Source organism: Gymnodraco acuticeps, unplaced genomic scaffold, assembly GCF_902827175.1.
Source record: "Gymnodraco acuticeps unplaced genomic scaffold, fGymAcu1.1, whole genome shotgun sequence".
Taxonomy (NCBI): Eukaryota; Metazoa; Chordata; class Actinopteri; order Perciformes; family Bathydraconidae; genus Gymnodraco; species Gymnodraco acuticeps.
The window spans coordinates 4668601-4684760 of NW_022990947.1; the positions used below are offsets into that span (position 1 = coordinate 4668601).

General features: G+C 40.2%; 1 protein-coding gene across 2 annotated transcripts in view; it reads right to left on the bottom strand.

Annotated features, from left to right (window-relative positions):
• Positions 1-16160, bottom strand: part of LOC117558615 (netrin receptor UNC5C-like) — a 211804-nt gene that overhangs the window by 112402 nt on the left and 83242 nt on the right. The window lies entirely within an intron of this gene.

Sequence of the window (16160 nt, forward strand, 5' to 3'; positions counted from 1 at the left end):
AAGCAGCTTTTTTGGCCAATTTACTTTCAGCATGTTCAATCAGTGCAGGAGCCTGTGTGTTCGAAAAATCAATCTGAAGGGCCTTTTAAATAGAATTGGAAACAGAGCAAAATAAGGAAACCGGTGAGAGGAAAACAAACTAAAGTCGTGAGGGCACACTTTTTCATTTTTATTTTTCATTTCATCTGATCATTCTGTTACAATAATTTGTTATACAGTATGTAACATTAGCTTACATTTAATTTAGTGGATACTTTTTATTCAAAGCAACTCACAATGAGTGCATTCGACAATAAAGAAACAATCAAAAAGTAGGAATCCTGTTAGTAAACTAGCTTCCAATAAGCTGACCACTGTGAGTGACACTGCTGGCTTTCTAAGTATTATGTATCATAAGACAGGGCAGTGTATTCAAAGCTCTACTATTCACAGTTCTCCTTTTGAATGACGAATACAGACTACCACCTACTGCTAGTATGAAGAGTTATTTCCTCTCAAGCTGAGGCAAAACATACAATGTAGTTGTTGGCCATTGCCTGTTGTCCTTGCAGTGGGTTCAAGTTTAACTTTTTGGCCAAGATGCAGGCAACGCTAGGTGACGCTACACGGTCGGCTTTTGTCCCGCTACTTGTTTTATGTTGGTCTGGGCAGAAAAACGTTGTCCTCTTCCTCCAGCCTGCTCTCTATCTTCAACTATCCTTTCAGCCTGCTTCAAACTTTACGCCCACCCATGGCCTCAATCAAAGGTACACCTTCAATGTTTTGTCACCAGGTTGCCAAGGTCACCAAAACACAGAGGATTACAAGGACAGGAAGCGGAATAGGTATTTTTTTTACTTTCCTCTGATAGACACACTTGCACACAATGCACCTTCAGTCCATGCACACACACACACACACACACACACACACACACACACACACACACACACACACACACACACACACACACACACACACACACACACACACACACACACACACACACACACACACACACACACACATTTGCTTCTAACTTGTAATTTCCTTCCACTCCATCATCATCATCCAGTTTCATTAAAACTGTCTAGACCTTTTACTGTGTGTGTGTGTGTGTGTGTGTGTGTGGGTGTGTGTGTGTGTGTGTGTGTGTGTGTGTGTGTGTGTGTGTGTGTGTGTGTGTGTGTGTGTGTGTGTGTGTGTGTGTGTTGCTCACCTACATGTAGAGAGCTGTGACTCATGGGAACATGTGTACACACACATTTTTGACAGAGCTTGAAGGTTTTCCGTCGCTAATGTGTCATGGCTACAGTCACACGTAAACACAATATACGAAAAAAGCAACATATAATTGCACATGTATACGCCTGTGCACACATACACATGCACATTTCTCTAACTGTGTTTATAGTCATTATCTTTGAGAAGAGCAGAGTGCTGTGGGCTACGAGCTAAAAGCAGCTTAGGTAAAACAACAAGACACAAACGGGGGAAAACATAAGTAGGCAGCGTCCCCACTTTGATGTCAAGAAGCTGACATGTTCTCTTTTAGATTTCTAATTAGTTCTCTGACAGTATGAAAACTGACAGACATTTTTATAGCAATATTTCATTATCTGTGGGAAATGTACTCCCGCTATTTATTTATCCAGTGTTAGGCTATATGAAGCAATTTTCATGTCAGTCTGTTTCTCATATGCTGCGCTGCCTTTCTCGTTCTTGTTACTTTATGTTTTTCCACCACTCTGCTTTCCACCCTCCTACCCCTCCCTCCTGATTTGCACATCTCCCCCAAGATCCATTCTCACCCTTATCTGTCATTCAGAGAGCTGGGGGGGTTCATTGCTCCGGAGCGACAGCTATAAAATATTGATTGGCACAAGAAACATGATAGCCAGAGAAAAGGGTGGGTGAAATAGAAAAAAGGGGAGGAACGGCAATACATTTTTCCTAGTTAAAAAACCTTTGGCTCAGAAATTGTTTCCCCCTTTGCGCCATCCTTGCCGCTCTAGCCCATCCTCTCTCAACGTATTTACCCCTTCATCCTGAAGCGTATCCCTTCCTCTTGCTTCTTCTCCTCTTCACCCACCCCTGCTCTCTTCTGATCTCCTGACAGAGTGAATTACTGGCACTAACAGCCCACCTCATAAACGTCTTGCCTGAATGCTGTCATTCTTAATGGATGGCCGTAGACGAACAATGTCCAGGTTCGATTTACGCCATGTAGGCTACTAAATATGCACCGGGGGCAAACATCTTATTTATTCCCTTGCTCGTGTCTATAGGTCTGCCCACTCTGGAAAACCTTAAAACCTAACCAATAAATGTCCGTAAATCTGCAAAGAATTATGTAATCAGAAGTAGCAAATCATGTTCAAGTGTATGTGACAAAGTGAGCCGATCTATCTTATGGACGGAGAGATTGTTGGATTAACAACAAAGGGGAAGAGGTAGATTTAGGACGGAAAATAAAAGGGATATTATTAACATTACTAGCATGGTGAAGAAACGTCTAATAAAACCAATACAAATTGTAGGATTCTCAATAATACTCATAAGAGTACAGTTAGAGTAAGTAATATATGGGGATGCTGAATACTAACATAGTTCCTCGCAACTATGAATGTTGGTCGTCCTACAAAATATGACCCTTCCAAGAAAACCGCTTGTCCTTTGGCCACTTAACAACAAAACTGTACCCTCACACTAAAACATATTTTCAAGACTATGTGGATGAGAACAGTGTCCGTGTCGTAAAGAAAGCCAAACACAGCCATATAGGGTCACAATGCCTCATGGGTAAGAGTGTGGGTTTTTATGTCCATGTGAATGTGTGTTAGGGTTTTATGTTCTTAGTAAGTGGTCTACGATCCGTATCAGTGCAGTAGCCATGGAAATCATGAGATCATACTTCTGACCCTCTTATCATCTAGTTAGAACCAGCAGCAGCTGTGAAAACATGAAGCAGAGACACAGGCACAAACACACACACAAAACACACACTAGGAAAACAAAGCAGAAACGATTCCTATCTATATCAGACATTTGTGCTGCCGAATTACAAAAGTCACACAGATGCATAAAAATATATATATCTCACACACACACACATTCAAACACTAGGTGTAATACAGTGTGTGCCCCCATATTTATATTTTATGTTGCTATCTCTTTCACACTCAAAGTACTTTCCGTCTCACAAACTTGGAACAGTACAAATACCCATTATTGCCGCTCATATAGCTGCCCACAGAATGTCTGCTATAACACACACACACACACAGGCACCTACATAAACTTACACACAATACACACACACACACACACACACATACACACACATACACACACACACACACATACACACACACACACACACACACACACACACACACACACACACACTTAAATAGACCTATTAGAACATTGAAAGGTTTAAGGAGTTAAGGGCAATGGAGGGAGAGGTGAGAAAAGAGAGCAGGTGAGGGATGACGGGACAGCAGGGAGCGAGCTAGTACATCATTGCTATGGAGCTAGATATACTGCCGCCCATTTCCACACACATGAAAACGCAGACACACATGTGCAGGCACAGTAAAACATGCAAACAGAAAGCATGCAAGCGGGCTACAAGAGCATGTCATTAATAAACAGGTACTTAAGTATGTCACACAAGCATGCAGCACACATACAGATCACATACTAATGCACACACGCAATATACAATATAACAATATATCCCTTTGTAAGACTGGTATTTAGAATATTAGTGCTGGTAGCTCAAGGAATGTCTTTATTGGAAGAAACAGTTGACTTACTATCAGATAATATAATAATATGATGTGGTTCTACAGGCCTTTACTTGTCTTTGGCCATGTATTGGTAAAGTATGTTTTACTGAGGAGGTTTTTTTCCGTGTTGCAAGCACAACATAATATATAAAATAACTTCCATTTACAGTCTGCTGTGTGAAGTTGTCAGGAACTATTACAGCATAAATGAGACAGGAATACTGGGAATACAAAGTTTGTTCTCGCAATCACAAACACTTAAACTTTCCTTTTTTTTTTTGTCCTTTCCTTCCCGTATGCAAGAATTGTTTTCAGCTGATAATTGGTTCGGATAAGGATTCAAAGCAAGGACTAGCAAAGTTATTGTTGTTCACAAAATGTATGATGTCAGTGTGTGTGTGTGTGTGTGTGTGTGTGTGTGTGTGTGTGTGTGTGTGTGTGTGTGTGTGTGTGTGTGTGTGTGTGTGTGTGTGTGTGTGTGTGTGTGTGTGTGTGTGTGTGTGCGTGTGTGTGTGCGCGTGCGTGTACGTGTTGATACACATTTTATATTTTATATATATATATATTGAAAGCTATTTGGAAGAGGAAACATGCACAACAAGACATGGCTGGGAGGTCTGTGTGCATATGGGGAACAATTCTCGGAGTCATCTATTGACATCAAGGGCAGACTAAGACAGTTAAACTACTTGACATTGCATGACAGGGAATTATACACAACATCCTGCAGAGTTATATTCCTTTTGAAAGAAGACACCAGGCAATGAGCAATCATCCACATCCACTGGAAACTTAATCAGGCACTTATCCTCAATCGGCACTTTGATAAAAGCAATAATATTCAAGACACTAGTAGACATGCAAATGTAGAGAATTAATCACACCATTATCTTTGTTCAAAGGGATAATTTAATGTACATATATTTGAGTACTACATACTTTTGAAAGCAGTCCTTAACTAAATTGTAGCTTTATGGAGTGTATCCCAGTCATTTTTGTTGGGAGATATTTATTAAACTATAAGGTCATTTGTGTCTTATTAATATGTGATTAATGGTATTTAAATGCATTACACTGCTTTACTTTCCATATCCATTTCCATATGTTGCACTAGATTTGTTGGGGTTTTAGATTGAATCCAATACAAATGAGCATCTGCATTTTTTTTTTTATGGAGGGGGAATTCCTCTAACCATGAAATAACCCTGGGAAGATATACTGTAGCACAGTATGCACTGCACACCGCCTTGTCATAGCCCATTATATATCCACCAGGCTTTCAGGGCTAGGCAATACATATTAACACAAAGTGCTTGACAGCTAGAATATCTCAATAAGGGAGCAGACTGTGACAGCTGGTTGGCGTCCGCAGCCTTTCATTGTGTATGACATGTAAGGGCCCGGGTAAGGCCTGGAAGGAGATTTATGACACTGCCTGCAGAGGGGTGACTCCGTAGGCCACAGCTGGTCTTAGTTAAGAGAGAGGCGCTATTTGTAGAATGAAAAGAATATATGTGGGGTATCCTGGTGGTTAAGATGCATACCACATACTGCGAGCAAGTCTATGCAGTATGCTGAATTCCTCATAGTGCATAGACTCTAAATAAAAAGATAGGCCTGCCCTGCATATAAGAATAAGGGGAAATTGGTAGAAACTCAAATCTATAAAACAGGAGAAGTAGCAAAATGTTTTTGGAATGAAAATAGTGTCCTAAGGCTTTTTTTTTTAAGTCTGAAGTCCGGTTTTTATTTAAACAACAATTACCATTAAGAATAACTTTTTGAAATGTGACATTTTGTATGTGTTAGAGGGGCATCACTTCCTATTACATTTACGATAATAAGATACGATAATACTTTATTTGTCAGATCAAGTCTGAAATTTGACTTGCGTCACAGCAGCTCCATGTCCAACATCAACAGACAAGTATCCAGACACAATACATGAAACACAAACAACAAACATTTAACATAACAGCACATTCATTTGCATTGTGTTGTAAAGCTCAGTACATTTTCTATTACATTTCGTCAAATCCACACATTCTGCTCCAGCAACTTACAATATGAATACAAAAGGTGTGGCTGTGACAGGAATATCTTATTTATCCCTAAATTATAATTCTGTGAGCTGTATTGCCTACAGTTATCAGGTTAGAGCGAAGCAAGTGCGAATATCAGTGTACATCTACGTGTGTTTTATGTGGAAGGAAGGTTGTCGATGTGAATGTATTTTTAAATACGACTACTGTAATTCTATGCGACATATTTGCATGTATGCATTTGTATGTGCATTTATGCAAATTACACATTTCAATATTTGTGAATACTGTATACAGTATAGGTCAGGATGTTATGTTCAATGTTGTTCCATGTTAGGTGATACATTGGCTTTAGTTTCTGCTTCAATGTATGTATAACTAACTCATATTAATCAGTATTCTTTCAATTTTATCTTGGTTTTTGGCTGTGCATGCGGCTTTGATCTGTACTTAAGTATATGAACAAATACTTGATGGATTACTATAAAATCTTTGCAAACATTTAAAGTCCCGGGGATGAAGCCTACTGACTTTGATGATGATCCCCTGACTTTTCCGTCCAATTTTTCAGCAGTCTCTGCTACGAACTCCAATTGAGCTAACTCATTATTTAGCAGAAATTTCAGCAAAAACATAAATGAAGTTTTTGCAACCCTCCAATGAACTGTAGAAACAACAGCATGCTGATTTGTTCTTTAATCAGTAGGATCTCTTTGTATCATAAGGTCACTAAGCGTTGACTAAGAGTTATTAAACGATAACAGCGACAAATAAATAAAATATTCATCATTAGGAAAACAAAATAGCAACATTTCTTTACAGCACTTGGCTGAAGGCATTACACTATCTCAGATGCTGCTTGGTCTAGATTCAGATTAAAACTTGCAAAGTCACAGTTGGACATGCATCATACGTATATTAAACTGGGTACAGTCACATTTTAAGGACACACACAGGACAGGAGCAGCTGAAGAGTGGGTGTTTACAGGTAGGCAGCCTGAGAGAACTCATTTGCTTTTTGTATGGCTCTCTCAACGCCAAATGTTACATGAACACACTTAACAGTAGAAGCAGACTGTATGTGTACGTATGTCTGTCCAAAAAGACAACTGCTGCATCTATTGTTAGTCCCTGCATTATTGAAAATGTTACTCCCTTAACAATCAGTCATTCTTCTTCCGCTCTCTCTATTTTTGTCTTCTTAGTATTTTTCCTTGCTTCAAGCATTTTTTGCAGATCTTTTCAGAGGTTTCTTCCTCACGCCACATCATTTTTGAAAAGCATTTTCCTGTACTCAAGAGGAGAGTTAGGGAGAGAAAAATGGAAGGTACAGGACACTGCTCTACCGGAAGAGCCAGGGAGTAAGTGCACTGCGTTTGTACCAAAATGGCTCTAAAGCCAGCACTTATCTCCAGTTTATTTGGCCCGAGTCAGCTTAAGTGTACTGATACACCTCAATGGTCAGCACAGGATGGTCTAAAGCAGGGGTTAATATCTGACTCCTCTTGTTCAAGGTTGAGCACTGATTGGTGAGGCTTTGGCCACAGCGTTTTCTATATCTGACATATGACTCAGTATGTGGGTGGGACCCTTGACGTCAAACCAGCCACTGCAATTACTGTGAGGCCAGATGATAACTAATCTGTTTCAGTCCTCGGTTATGTTTTGAGTTTTAAATCCACCTGCTCCTTCAGAACTATGTCACTGGTGTGAGACCCCGTCAGGCCATTTAAGTAAGTAAGTAAGTAAGTAAGTAAGAAACATGTATTTATAGAGCGCTTTTCCCAGACATAGTCACAAAGTGCTTGACAAAGCATTAAAACATCATACAAATCATAAAATATTAAATGACCACAAAGCCACGTGTTAAGAGGTGCAAAAAATGTTGTGCAAGTCTCTACCCTCGAACTGTCTTCAGTCAAGATAGGTGAAAACCAGACTATGACGAACTAAAGAAAGAAAGACAATTGTAACAAATTAATATTCTCAACCAGCCAACTCATTGTCATCATATATCTGTTGTTATTTTAACAAACTTAAGGGAATGGTGTTGACAAATCATCACCAGTGTAAAACATTTGTATCCCACTGTCTGAAAATCAATAATGCAGTGACAGTACAATAACACAATAATAATGGTGATGATGACAACCATATAAAAAACAATTATTAACCATATAAAAAACAATTAGCCATCTTACAATCATGAAGAACAGCTATCAGCTCTGTACTGCACAAGTCTTCCTTTGTGTTACACACACACACAAGTATGCACACCACACATATCCACATGCAGATGGAATATCTCATTCATATGCATAGTCTTATGTAAGCTTGTGGGGGTACAAACTTGTGCGAGTTGATGTGTAATGTTATCTTCCAGATGGATTTTGTCTCCCATATCCCAGGCCTCAGGGAAATGCAAGGCTTCGCTTTCATTCATGTTCACCTATCACAGCTCAGTATCGCTATTAATACGGGCAGCCAGCACGGGACAGTGAATTAGAATATCAAAACATTGGCCGGGGAAGGACTTCTATTTTCAAGCAGATAGGATAATGTTTTTCTGGGTGGCTGACAACTGATAGTATGGTTGGCTGGTCGTGTGTAGGTCTGTGCTGTGATCCACATATCTGGCTCTTCCTGTGTTCGCCATGTGTCTCTGCATATATGTTGTACCTGTCAGAATCTCTGTGCAGGTCTATCTGTATTTATGATTACTTTTTTTCTATCTGCCAAAAAACGCCTCTTCACTCCTTTTCATCTTGGCTTGTGATCTCTGTCTTGATTCCTTTAGAAAACCTGTATATATTCACCTTTTTTTATGCACCCTTCTCTTTTTGATTCCTTCCTATTTCACTCTTTGCTTCGGAGGGATGACATAGATTAAGGGATGACATAGATTCAGTCATTCTTCAGTTACTTCCAGGGCATCATTTTACTTCGACCCCAGACCTCCCAGCCATGTCTTGCTGTGCATGTTTCCTCTTCCAAATAGCTTTCAATATATATATATATAAAATATAAAATGTTTATCAACACACACACACACACACACACACACACACACACACACACACACACACACACACACACACACACACACACACACACACACACACACACACAATAATACAATTATGAAGATGGCAACTCAACTCAAATGATAAAAGACAGCTTACAGGCTTATTTCATTTGAAGATTTTCTCATATTTTGGCTATTTAATTCAGAGCTGAATATTGGATCAGACATTGCAATGCTCATGCCTTTTTCCATCTGGAGGCTCACTGTCTCACTCTCTCTCGCCTTCTTATTCCTCCTCTCTTCAGTCTCTACTTAAAGCCCTCGTGCTTTCCGACCGCACTTCTCTGTTTCTTTCCTCGCCTAGCCAAACTCTCCTTCTCCCCTGCTGTCTTCCTCTCCTCTCTTTCTCAGTCCTCCCCTGCATCATTTCCCACTTCTCTCTTCCTCTCTCTGGCACCTTTCCACACTTCTTGCTCTCATCTGCTATCCCCATTTCGCGCCTTCCCATCTTTACTCCTTCCCCAACACTTTGCCTCCCTGCTCTTCCTCTCTTCACTCACTGCCCCCCCCCCCCCACCACCTTCTCTCAGCCCTCCTGTTTCATGCCTCTTTCACATCTTCATCTCAAACTCTTCTCTTTTTTTCACCGTCTCACTTGCTCACTTTATCCCTCCCCTTCACTATAAATAGAGCCTCAAGGGGGTTTCATAATGGACTTCTGCCTCTGACCTTATTACAGACACATTACTGACCATGCTTCTCTCTCTAATGCATACACGCAGTACACAATTGTTTCTCCCATCTCTCCTTTATCTTAACAATGCATATTCCCTCTTTACTCAAAACTATGCCTGACGATGGTAAATGTATCGTTCTTTAATGTTCTCATTTCTTATTTTTCCATGTGTTACCCTCCTCTTAACCACTCTTTCTCCCAATGGCGTTTTCTTCACAACCTTACAACTCTGTCGGTCCCACATTTCATCACAATTAACTTCCTCCTAATCTTAACAAGATTTAACAACATTTGGGATTTGTTGGTTTATTATTTGTTTTTCTCAAGGGATTTTTTTCTAAAACACAGAAAGATCTTAATTAGTTATTGAGCTTACATGAAAACACATCATTAGTGTTTCATTCTTCCTTGAAACTAGTGGTTTCCGTTGGAAGCTAATTAGCTAGCTCACAGCTAGTGTTACCTATTGGGTTTAATGAGCATTATGAAATCTTAAGTACCAGCTTGGGGAATTTTGGTATGTCATGGTGTTAGCAAGATGAGGAAGAAAATACTGGAGTCCAAAATGTCACGTTAGTCCTTTGACACCATCTCCGCTGTTTTGGCTCTCTTTCCGCCTGATCCTCTGCTGCCAGAGTCCTAATTAACTTTTATCTTGGGTCTGCTACCCTCACAAGTACTACTCTCTGAAATGAGAAGCTCGGGCTTGTGAGAACTAGAGCAGTGGTTACTGTGCAGGGGCGCAAACAATCTCTGTGTGTGACAGAAAGAAAGCCTGAGAGAGAGAGAGGGAGGGACAGCAGGAATGAAACAGCCTTATTTATTTTTCAGCCTTATTTTGGTCAAATCCAAAGCCTTTATAAATTACACAATGGGCTTTGAATGGGTTTCATCTACCTCTGGGGCGAAACACATTCCAAGCCCATAAGAGACTGAATCACTGATAAATTCAGTAGCCAAAACAAAATCAATGAATAAATGAAACCTGTCATGGGGGTTTCACAGTAGATGTCTCAGCTCGAGGTCAGTGGGACCTGAGGATATTGAAATATTTGGGCCGAGTTCAGAACTAAAACATAAATGTTAATATGACACATTGAATGCAGGTTGTGCAGTAATTACAATTACAGATTTATAATTACATTTAAACATTGACTTGCACTGATTACAGTATCAGCTTTTTCTATGCCTCTTTTAATCTACACAGATCACTAGGATGTAGAAGAAGCCAACCGGTTATAACTTTCCAGCTATTTACCTGAATGTGTTCTGGATAGATAGTGATGAATGTAAAGAGCTGTTAGGGAAACGCTCATTTAAAGATTTAGGCCAGTGATAAGGACTTGTGAAAACACAAAGAAAGAACAGACAAAAAACGTTTGATGTGGAAATAAGTGTTATATTTATGGCAAAAGCAATATTGTTGTTGGGGCAGTGCTTGTATAAAATAAAAGGATTGCATATTAAAACAAAATTGAATCTTTAAATCTTGTTCAATGAATACTACATGAGTAAGATCAGCTTTCTACTAGTACTGAAAAAACTGAAACTTCATACATGATTCAACACATGAGCTGTGTTGACAGTGTATTTGCTTTTCATACCCTAGCACTTTTGCATGAACATTAAAAATGCATTTCTAGCATATAGTTACATCTAAGAGGGTTTAAACATTAACCGCAACATGTCCTCTTTGTGTTCTTGGTGCTATGGACTCGTGAGCAAAAACATGTTGTTCCTGGCAGAGCAGTGAGGAAAGTGTACACTACGTAAATTAAACAAGTCCTTCACTTCATGAGCTCCCCCATAGAAATATATTGACTCATGTTGGTGTGGGTAAACATGCATGCAATGCCTTAGACTGGAGCCACACGAGAACGGTAACCCAAACAAACCGAATTTGATATCAAAAAAGTATTCCGTCCACACGCAATAGGCACCAGAAACGTGTCCGTTCACACGAAACCGCTCGAAAGCGCTGGAGATGCTGTAGTACATATGCCGGGACTGTAAGTGGCGCTGTACTTCTGCCACAAAATACACCAAAAGCAGTGAAGAAGACTTCCCGCGCATGGTTGCCCTTCTGTTTATTCTCCGCTGTGGACGCTCTGGCTCTTTTTCTTCCTCCCCGCGGCAAGCGTTTGCTCCTGCTGTAAATCTCTCCGGTAGTCCACCAGCAGATGAAATACACCCACCTCTCCGCCTCTTCCAAGGGACGAGGGAACCATGCGGCAGAGTTTCCATTAGATTTTTTTTCCGCCGGTCAACATGTCCGTTAAAGTTTAAATCTTCCGGACAAAATTTGAAAAGTGCCGGTCAGAGGTCTTCTTTGTTAATTATTGAGCTTTAAAACAAATTAATAACGACTCTATATAATAATAATAATAAATGGAGCCTTTCCTCCCCCTCTTCGGACAGCCCAGCAGCTGATCTCTGAGAGGGAGAGGTGGGGAGAGGCGGGGCTATTGCTTCATCGTTATCAGAAAATGATCGTATAGGGCGTAGACACGGAGCCGTTTGGCCCCCCAGAGCGTTGCGTCCCCAGATCTACCCACCTTGGGACCCGTTATCGTTATCTGCGTTTCCCTGTCGGCCTTGTGTGGCCAAACCGTCTATATGATAGAGAACTGTAGCGGATACGACCGTTACCATTCTCGTGTGGCTGCAGCCTTAGTTGCTGTTGTGTCATTGGTTTGTTGACTGTTGGTTGATTGCTAACCATTTTGACAGGTGGCCCAGATGCAACCCATTGATGCCGGTGAGCGCACAAACAATAGGAAAGCTGGAAGGCACAGGTATACAGTTCAAAGCTGGGAGAGACTTCACTAGGTGGTGAAGTGGCAGCCTGCAGTGACACAACAAAATGTTTTTGGAGCTAAGGGAATAATAAGTAACTTCTGCCAGGAAAGTCTTTCAACCTTGACAAGATATCTTGACTTTATTCTGAAATATGGCCCTTTTTTATCTTTTTCAAGCACTTGGGGCATCGGAGCGGTGTCATGAGTGGTGTGGAGACCGTCCTTAAGATGGAGATGAAGCCCTGTGGATCCTTGGTTTCTCACATCTCAGTAAGGGTCATCGGGGGGCTGATGCTTTCAATCATTTCTTATTTTGAACCTGGATTGATCAAAAGATAACATTTCTGAAGTAAAATATTAAACCTAATTATTTTGGAGAAACCAAAAAATCCTATCCTGCTGTGGGAGTGAAATATTAATAAAAAGGAATGTCCAATGTCTGACGTGTTATTAAAACAGCAAAGGGATGAGCGTCAAAGTAATTCAATTCAAGTTATTTTCAACTTCTTCAACTGGTCCCATGTCATGCTTTTCCGGTTAGTACCCGTCCCCTTGTGTGTTATGAAGGTTTTTATGCATGTAAACGGTGTACAGAGTCAAAACCCTCAAAGTACACCCTGTAGCGAGTAAAACTCTAACACAGAAAATACCTCCCCAAAACGCCTCGTTGGAGATACGTCATTGTCCATTTGATTCTTCCGGGTACGCATGATGTCATCCGTACCCGGAACGAAATGGACCAATCCGTGGAGCCGTTACGTTACGTTAAGCCCCCGCTGATTGGTCCAAATTGACCAATCCACGGACTTCCTCACACACTCAGTGCAGGCAGCTCTGCTGATTTCTCCTCCCTGGCTGCAGGCTGATAACAGACAGTTGGGATTGCGGTGAAATTCTCTCTGCAGACCCATTCTCTCTGCAGACCCATTCTCACAGCGTTTATCAACCTTTTTCTTACTCAGTATCAAGCCACACTTATTGTTTTTACTTCGGCTGTGACTTTGTGTGTGCTCAGGATGAGTTTGGCTGTGTTTCGCTAAACAAGGAAATCACACCTCCACGGAGCTCATCGCGATTCACAACGTCCCTACTGGTCCCGACCAATCGGAGCACACTGGGCTCACAGGGAGGGGGGGGGGCAAGAGCTGCAACGAGCTGTTTAGTGGAGAGAGTGAATACTGCTGAATACACATACTTTACAGAGATGCTGTATGAGAAACCAATGTGAGTTTGGAAAATTGCACAGTATAAATCTATTCTAGTAGACCTCAACAATGGAAATGATCAGTGGAAATGGCCATGACATGGGACCTTTAAGATACTTAGGAAGCAGTTACATGAGACTTATTTATTCTCTCTCCAATACCTGTTCCAATTTAATTTCATAACAGTAAAATCTTCCTACCACACTTCAAGAGAAAACAAAAAAATAACCACCTGTTTTTACCATAACAGTAACTACATTATAATCAAAAGGCCATGCCTTGAGGTTGTGAAAGGCTAAGAGAAGGATATTAGTAAATCACTGATTCATCATTAGGGAAACTGCTGTGGTGGAAACATGGCTAAGGGGTTGTGAGTTCAATCATAGGTAATTCAATTTTAGGATTAATTTCCATTTCGGGCTATTCTTTATCACAATGTAATTCCATTTAACACAGAGTCACTGTGCGGTTAATCATGTATTTACAAATCTCACATTAATTGTTCAGCAAATAGATCCCACTAAGCAAGGAGTTCAAATTGAGTTCATATGGAAAGGAGTTAAATGTATGCATCATTAACTTTACTTGACTAGTTTGGGACCAGATTCTTAACAGCTTGGTCATAGAGCTGAGGGACACTCTACATTAGTAACAAATGGTCATACATAATCAAGAAGGTTAGGAGTTTAAATGTGAAAACTGGGAACTTAATTATTTCTTAAACATGTCCTAAATGGCGATGGTATCTGGTGTTCAAAATCTGTCAATAATGTCCAATAAATGATTCTAGAAAATGTAGCTGATATGATGTAATATGTGTTGTGTTCTTTTATAAGCTCTTGTATAAACTGCTTCAATAACACAACCACATAAACACCAACATCAAGTTCAGATATAATTGTGTGCGCTGATCTTTTGTGCTTGTGTGCATCCTGCTGGGCTTCACTTGTACAGCATACATTAAAAGTTCATTTGAAACAATACGGAAGTATCAGGAAATGGCCACACGTCCGAGCAAGACAAAAGGTTAGAAGTTCAAAATCCTCAAGTGAACTAGTGACTGAGTCGCTCTGTGTTTATGTGGATTGATGTAGAAAAGAGAGATGTATGGATATGTTGATAGGCTGGAAGCTGAAGCTGCCCCGGGGCTACCTGTGCTGCATGACTGGATCTTTTCACCGAGGCCCCACACAAAGAGGTGCAGTGAACGAGGGAAATAACAAGAGGTTAGTTAGTTAACTGGGGTCACAAGGTCAAAGGTGATGAGGCTTTTAAGTGTGTGTGTACATTAGTGTGCACATGTGCGTGTGTGTGAGTGAGTGAGTGAGTCATAAAGAAGATGTGATGTATGATGAAAGAGCATATGCAGGTGGACGCTGAGGTCACAAGTTGAAATGTTGTGGGGGGGATGCAGAGAATATTTACCGCATGACTGAATGTGTTTGCAGGAGGTTGCCTTGTCAGTGAGCTGATGAATGGGGTTTAAGTGATTCAGGCTTGTAAGCTCAGAGGTAATGGACTACAGCTGAGTGAGCCAATACTGTTGTTTCCAGAGAGCTGGAATGTGGAAGTTATATGCTTGTAAATGGTGTATGTTCTGACCAATAACTCAATCAAAGATCTAGTGTGTGGAAATTGGGTTTTTTGTGAAAAGTTTTACTAAATGTTTTAAAACATTTAAAAGGTTTAATGTAGAATGGTACTAGATTTAACGTATGTTTGATGTTAAACACACTCCCAACACTGTAAGAAGGATAATTGCTTAGTTAAAGCTTAGCAATTAAAGCATGGGTAGGCAATCTTGTTTTGTTGTACTGGGCAAAAAATAATTAGTACATTTTCAGCATAGTTGCCATGACAGACATATTTCATTTTAGTTTGTTTCATGAATTGTTTTGCATAATTTAAGTCTATTTAGCGCTCTGAACAGATGTTGCTACTTTTATACTTTTAAGTGAAAGCTTGGGTCACCGTTTAAGTAGAAGATATTTAAATGAATCACCTTCCATTAAGTACTGCAACATAGTCTCAAAGACTATAGAGACATTGATTATTTCCCAACTTTTAAACGGCAGCTTCATTATGAACTATTGAGAACATAGCTTTTTGGAGGTTAAAGATAATATAATTCAACTGAAGTGGAGTAAATATGATATATTGTTTATACAGGATAGCTTTCTGTGTAATGAATACACCAAGTCAAATAGATCCACTCAGAAGGATTATGCAAACTGTTTTGCATCAATGCTGTAATTGGAGTAGATTATCTTTCTACAACATATTATAAAGTCGTTGTTTGTTATATCAGGTCTCATACAGCAGCAGTGTGTGTCTCATACTGCAGTAATATGGTACATTGAGGCCACATACTGGGGTCATTTAACAGGAAGATGGTTAAACCCTCCTTCTCCTGCCTCTCTCTCATACAAACCCACACACAATAAATATTTATAAAGTAAAAAAGAGGCTTTCACAGTGGTTCCCTCATATTTGAGGCACCATCATGCTTACATGAGTCCATCATTGTCCATTTCACATTTACAATCTATGTGCATGTATCGTGTTTTAATGTTGGCAGAGC